We start from the raw sequence: 6,376 nt of genomic DNA, 5'->3' as shown, positions 1-6,376 counted from the left end.
AGTTTTAAATAGCTAGCAGTTCTCCCATTTTCGCCCACGCCACGCCGACAGCCTTGGCTGACCCAGGACGGATGCGCGGCTCTGTCCATCCCTGTGTGCTCAGAGCCCAAACCCCACTATCCCCACCGCGAGACGCCCACCCCCCACCCCAGGATTGAGGGGCTGAAGCAGAACTGGTGTGGGGGTGTGTCAAGGCTTTCGGGCTGCAAAGGAGCCCTTGGAAAATGGGCAGATAGGCCCGGGCTGTGCTTCGTGCTGAAAACCCTAAGTTCCGTTCTGGGCCGCCTGACGTGCGCTCACGAAGCCTCTGTTAGACGTCACCCCTGGACCCACGTTGAGCCGCTTTTAGAGCCCGCCCCCCAGCTTCTGTGATAGGCTCAGGGGTGGCACGTGACCCCAGCGGGCCAATCAGAGACCTTCCTCCAGCGGCAAGGTGGTCACGGTGACACCCCAGAACCTGTGGCTGGCTGGATTGCAGCCTTCGGGGAAGGGGCCCCAAGAAGGATGGCGCTGACCTCGGAGAAGAGGTGAGAGGGGACCCTGAGTGTGCCTTCCACGGCCTCCCTGTCGTGCCCGTTCATTTTTGGGGGCAGGGACCAGGGCATTACTTTTGGCTCCATGTGGTCCTGGATGTCTCAACTCCGGGAGCCCCAATACCCTCGGGAGGGGCAGAAATCCAAGACTACCTTATGGTCCTGCCGGAGGCACTCGTCATCTAATAGTTCGCTTTCAAAACTAGAGAGTATGGTCAGACAATAGGTAAAACCTGCCCTTCACAGAAGGCAATACCTAGTGAGTCTTAAAAGTGGGAACAGTTAAGAATGTAGCACTATCCAGCCGTTTATGCTGCTTGCCACCCGAACGCGCGTGTCCTCTTGGATGGTTTGCAAAGAGGAGTCAGCCAGCCCATAAGGAATTGCCAGCATCATCCCTTAAAATCTTTATCCTTCTAACCTGGGAGAAACCAATTACTTGCAAAAATAAACAACAATGTAAGAAAGAAATTTAGAGAACAAAAGCTTCATCCTTCCAGGTGGATTCCCACTCCCGCTGTCTGGTTGGAATTTCTCTTTCCGCTGTTGGCACCCACAGCCTGTGCTGTGTACCTTTGTGGGGGCACAGTGGCTGCACCCCATTGCAGGAGTGAGGCTCAGGTCCTGCTGAGCATAAACTCTTGGGTTCGAGGCTGCTGAGTCTGAGAATCCCTGAACACAGCAAATGTGCAGGAAATATTTGTTGAGTTAAGTCAACAATAACATTGGCTTTGCTGATACCTTCTGCATGCGACTCCTTTGATTTTACAAACTCTCTTATCTAAAATTGTGTGGAAACGTTGGCTTCGTGGTGCTATAGGTATAACTGGTAATACGGAGAGGGGTGTGTAATCTTAAAGGATAGCTGTTGGCATTTAGCTAGAGATGTGTAGATGGTGAAAAGGGAAAACTTGGAAACTTGTAGATGTAGATGACCTGGAAGGTTGCTTGGCAGCAGCCCACTGCCCATCTGGGCTGGTCCGGCATGCGCCCGTTCTCTTCAACACCTTCTGCTTCCATTCCTGCGGCCCCAATAGTGGGCTCGTTTGTGGTAGATTTAGAAATGGGGCTCTTAGCTTCCCTCTCCATTTGATTTAACGTCTACCAAAAAGCACGACAGTTAGTAGACTTCTTCTCTTCATGTTTTTTTCCCTCTCTGTTCCTGAACTTCCTGAGCAAGGATGTTCTGAGTTCAGTATGGGTCCAGTTAAATGCATCTGATTAAAACTGTCAAACCAAAAAGGAAGTGAGCTGAAAACAACAACAAAAAAATAAGGCAAGAGTAGTGTCTCTTGCATGACTGAGGTACTGCCTGAGAACTGAATTATAAATAAATGTGTTAGGTAGTGGAATTTTGTTTTGTTTTCCCCAAAGGAGAAATAGTCACCACATGGAAACAGAATTTATTCAGCATATTTTCATTCTGTAATTGCACCATTTTCTATTCTTAATTCTTTGGGTTTCTGACTTAAAGTGAAAAAACACCAAAACAGACGGTTGTGGAAAACTTCAGGAATGAGTGTGAACCTGGCTGTCAGAGACATAGGTTGTTGTAAAACTAGCCATGGAAACAGCTTCCTATTCTGGAGGTTAAAAATAATGTATTTACAGGGAAGTATTTACATTGGCCGCTGAGAGGCTTCCCCGGAGGAGCTGGAGTTAGGAAAGCTGTGAAATCCTCAGTTGCTGTTTGCAGGAAGCATTTCCCCGAGGCTGCCTCTGTGTGTGTGGGGGGGGGCGTGGGCCCAGTGACTTTGCCACTACTCCTTCCTGGTGACAGACTGAACGTGGAGATGTCTCCTGCCCTGGGACTTCTCTGACTGTGAGGGCAAGTGAACCATCCAGCCTTGCTTGTTCCAGAGTCTGTGGCCCAGACTACCCTGGGTTGCAGCAATGTCTGGCTTTGAGCTTCCCTAGAAGGGAAACTTTGTCCCTCATGGGACTTGAGACTGCACTGTGGGGACCCCACCTGCCCCAGAACTGGACCAAGGCAACCTTCCAGAGAACACCTTGATGAACTTGAACATGAAAATAGAGAGCAGCCTACTAGGGGGGGCGATTTATATCAGTGGGAGCAAATTCTTGTTGCAGCTGTGTTGCGAACAGAAAGCATTTTTGAGGCTCTCGTGGTTTCTCTCTAACCCCTGCACGTCCCCACTCTCTCGCATTCACTTCTCTGAAAGCTTTCCCCACCTTTCACCTGACCTCAGGTGACACCAGAATAGAATTTCAGATATGTTTCTTCTTAGGTGCCTGGTCCGACTCTTTGTAGGCCGTGCATTAAAATTATTTGGTGGTTTTATTCCTTGCATAACCTCAGTTTCAATAGCAGCATCTTCGGGAAAGCGATTAATAAAGTATTATGAGATTAAAAATACTCTTTATGTATCTGCGTTTCCTTGCAGTCCAGAACAGAGTTCATCTCAGTGATTGTATCTGCAAAGAATGGAGGAATGGATGGTTGAGAAATACCCAGGCATTTTAGAACTGGTTTGTTCGGGAAATGTTTGGTTTGCTTCTTTGCTTGTTGGAGACTCATATTTTGGCAAATTGGGAAAGTTGCTTGGAAGTTAGAAATCGGCTGTTTGTATTGTTCAAGAATGTGTGTCGTTACCACTGCTTGATGGAATTAGAGCCTGAAATGACACACTTGCCCACGTAAGCACATTTGGAGGGGAATAATATTCTTGTTCTCTGAGGAGGGAGAAAGGGTAGCAGGCTAAACTTTGTTTTGGGGGTGTTGCAGGTGGATGCGCTGAATTCTTTAGGTGTTTGAGTTGACTTTTGATGGACTGCAAAAAAAGAAAAAGGAAGGGGGTGGGGGTGGGGATGGGGCTTGGATTTGAGAATTGGGATTATGGAATAGTGGGTATTTATTTACCTGATGATGACAAAGCTCAGGGTCCTCCTCTAAGGAAACTCTCCAGCTGATTTCCATCTCAAGGTGGTGGAAGGCTGATGACTGGGGGTGGGGGCTAGGTGAGCAGTTGTTCAGAACTTTCCAGAAATTGTCACTTACAGGCTTCTTAGCTTGTAAAAAAGCATCTGTAGGCCAGGTGTTGCGGGTTATACTTCCTGGGGCTTGTGTTAAGCAGCAGGTCACCTGTGTCTTTCGCAGTCTCAGTCAAATTTAAGACTGGACCTGTGGACCTTGTGGTTTTGTGGACCCAGACCCCTGTTCTCTGTACTTTGCTAGCTGAACCTTATTACACTGGTTCTAGAACGCTCTTGACTATCTAGAACTACTCCACTTTGACAAAAAATAAATTCTGAAAGTATTTACTTTTGTGTCACATGTTTTCCTGTGTTAGCTCATTGAGTGAGTGTTAATAAAGATGAAAGGAGAGATTCTCACAGGAGATGCTCAACTGATTCTTACTGGAGTGATTTTTAAATCTTTTACTTCTCTTACTATTTACAGGATAACTCCCATGTGATTCTCCTGAACGATGAGATATTTAATCTGAAATCAAGGAAGGTGGTTTGCAAAAGGAACACAAAATTAGCCCTATTGTGGAAATTGATGTTGACAGGTTGGTGTTTGGTGAAAAACATCTCTGCAAGAAGCCACGGGAGAGATAAAGGAGTTCAGGGTCCCACCGATTCAGGAAAAATGAAAAATGTTGAAATCAAGTGGGGAGAAGGGAATGGGCCAAATCACAAGAAACCAGACTGTTTTTAACTGAGAAAATTCAATTTTATCTGCTTTTTTCGCCCAGCAAATTCCATTTGATATTTTACATTTTCTTGATAACTTAATAAAGGATCCCGGGAAGGACTTGCCGAACTTTAGCTTAGTGAAAGAGAATTTGTCATTTGTGACATTTCTTCTCTAAATAGCACGAGAAGATCAATGTATTAGCTTGTAGTTCATACATTACTAGTTCTAGCTCTTTCCGTCCCAAAAGGACGGTGCGTGTGGGCAGGCCGGGCCGCGAGACGTGCAAGCGTCCTCCCTGCAGTCACCAGCTCTGCAGGGAGCAGGCCCTGCGCCGCGGGCTGGGAGCTGGAGATAGCTAAACTCAGGCCTTGTCCGCTTGGTACAGGGCAGCCCAGAGCGGACTGGGCGCCTGTCTGTGGGGCCTCACCTGCGCGCTCACAGCTCAGCTACACGGCGGGGACACACGGAAGGGTCAGTAACGGGTTTATTTACAAAAGGGAAAAGGAAGAGGAAACAACCCAGGGAAAGAGAGCGAGATACAAAGTAAGCGGAATACCTTATGGCTAGGCTGGCTAGGCTGATTGCACACACAGTCACGTGGTCCGGTCCGGTCCGGAGAGCTGCTTCCCTAGCGGCAGCCAGAGCCAGAGCGCGTGAGACGCAAGCGCGCCCTATTTATACCCCCAAATGTCCCAGAATTCCTGCTAGCTCCGCCCTGGGGTCCTGCAGTTCTCTCCCTGGGACTGCTGGGAGTTGTAGTTTTCAATCACTGGAGTAGTGTGTAGGGTCCAGAAAGCTGGAGTAGGGGGTGGAGTCCATGAGACTCTGCAGAGTTCCTTTAGGACATCCTTCCCCTTAACACTCTCAGAACACCCCACGCCGGTAGAGGACAGATCCCCGAGCCCCCCCATATAAATAAAACGGGGCACTGCATTCAAAGCAGGAACTGGGTGTTCCTGACCAGCCGCCCTTGCTTGGACCTCGGCTTCGTCTCCCTGCCCAACCGGGGGACCGCAGAGTGTTTCCCAATGGGTCTGACCGTGGCGCTTTGACCTTGGCGGTCACGGCAGCCCACTCCCCCGCCCCAGAGCCTCTCGCGGCTCTACTTTGACCAGAAGCTCAAGATGATGCTGAGGATGACAGTGTCCTGACACACGCAGCCCCTCCTTCACACGCTCACACTCTCACACGCATGCTTTTTCTGACTTCCACCCTGCGCTTTCTCTCTGCTCTCTTCACACTGGCATCCTTCTGTTCCAGGGACACTCCAGACAGTCCAGTCTGGGACAGTCCAGTCCAGAGACAGGGCTGTCACACTGACTCCCTCTGCGGGGGACAGTGTCCCAGAGACAACTGCACGGACTGCGCCTGGCTGCACGGACTGCGTCTTTGCTCAAATGTCACCACCTCCCGGAAGCCTCACCCCCAACCTCCTGGTTAAAATGGCAGCTTACCTCCTACCCGCGACCCCATCCTCCGCGTCCAGCTCTTTGTCTCTTTCCCGGAACTACCACCCTCTGACTTACTGCTACATCACTTAATCATTTATGACTTTGGTTTAACATTTCTCTTCCTGGCCTGGAATGTGCGTTCCAAGAAGGCTGGGTCTTGGTTTAGTTCAGTGGTGTCCGAGCTACGAGAAGGAGCGGCGAATTCTGGCCAAAGGAGAGGCGAATTCTGGCCAAGCGTTCCATGGAGAACCACGAGGAAGCGGCCTTTGAGCCGGGTTGATGGACATGTTGCATTGGGACAGTCAGGTTTTCTGAGGAAAGTCATTCTAGGTGGAAGGAATATTTGGAGCAGAAGGTGAAACGTGACAGGGCTCTCGAGGATTCCTGGAGTAATGGAGTCTCCGTTGGCAGGGCTGGTGGCGGTGGGGCGGGCGGCGGGGAGAGTGGTATTGCTGGGATATACAAAGGGAAGAAAATATCTCAAGTGGCAGGTGGCGAGGGACATGTTGTCAACCCTTGCCCACCACCAGCCGGCTTGCGTGGTGGCGACGAGGATCGAGGAGTCTGGAAGCGGGGGCGCCCCAAGCCCTAGCCCTTGGGTGGCTGGAAGCTGGCTCGTGAAGTGTTTGCTAGCGAGACCTGTAATGGAATTTCATTTTTATTCTCTTTTTGTGGAATTTCAGCCATTTCCGACTTTACTATAGCACTTGCCTGTCTTCCAACAAGTCACG

The 6,376-nt window shown here is 49.7% G+C and overlaps 1 protein-coding gene across 3 annotated transcripts in view; it reads left to right on the top strand.

Moving 5' to 3' along the window:
• Nucleotides 1-6,376, top strand: part of ZNF827 (zinc finger protein 827) — a 147,134-nt gene that overhangs the window by 24,229 nt on the left and 116,529 nt on the right. The gene's annotated exons all lie outside the window — the stretch shown is intronic.

This window comes from Condylura cristata, unplaced genomic scaffold (assembly GCF_000260355.1).
Source record: "Condylura cristata isolate star-nosed mole 26May11 unplaced genomic scaffold, ConCri1.0 scaffold00018, whole genome shotgun sequence".
Classification (NCBI taxonomy): Eukaryota; Metazoa; Chordata; class Mammalia; order Eulipotyphla; family Talpidae; genus Condylura; species Condylura cristata.
Note: the sequence above shows the minus strand (reverse complement) of the source record. Positions and strands in the feature narration are given on the sequence as shown.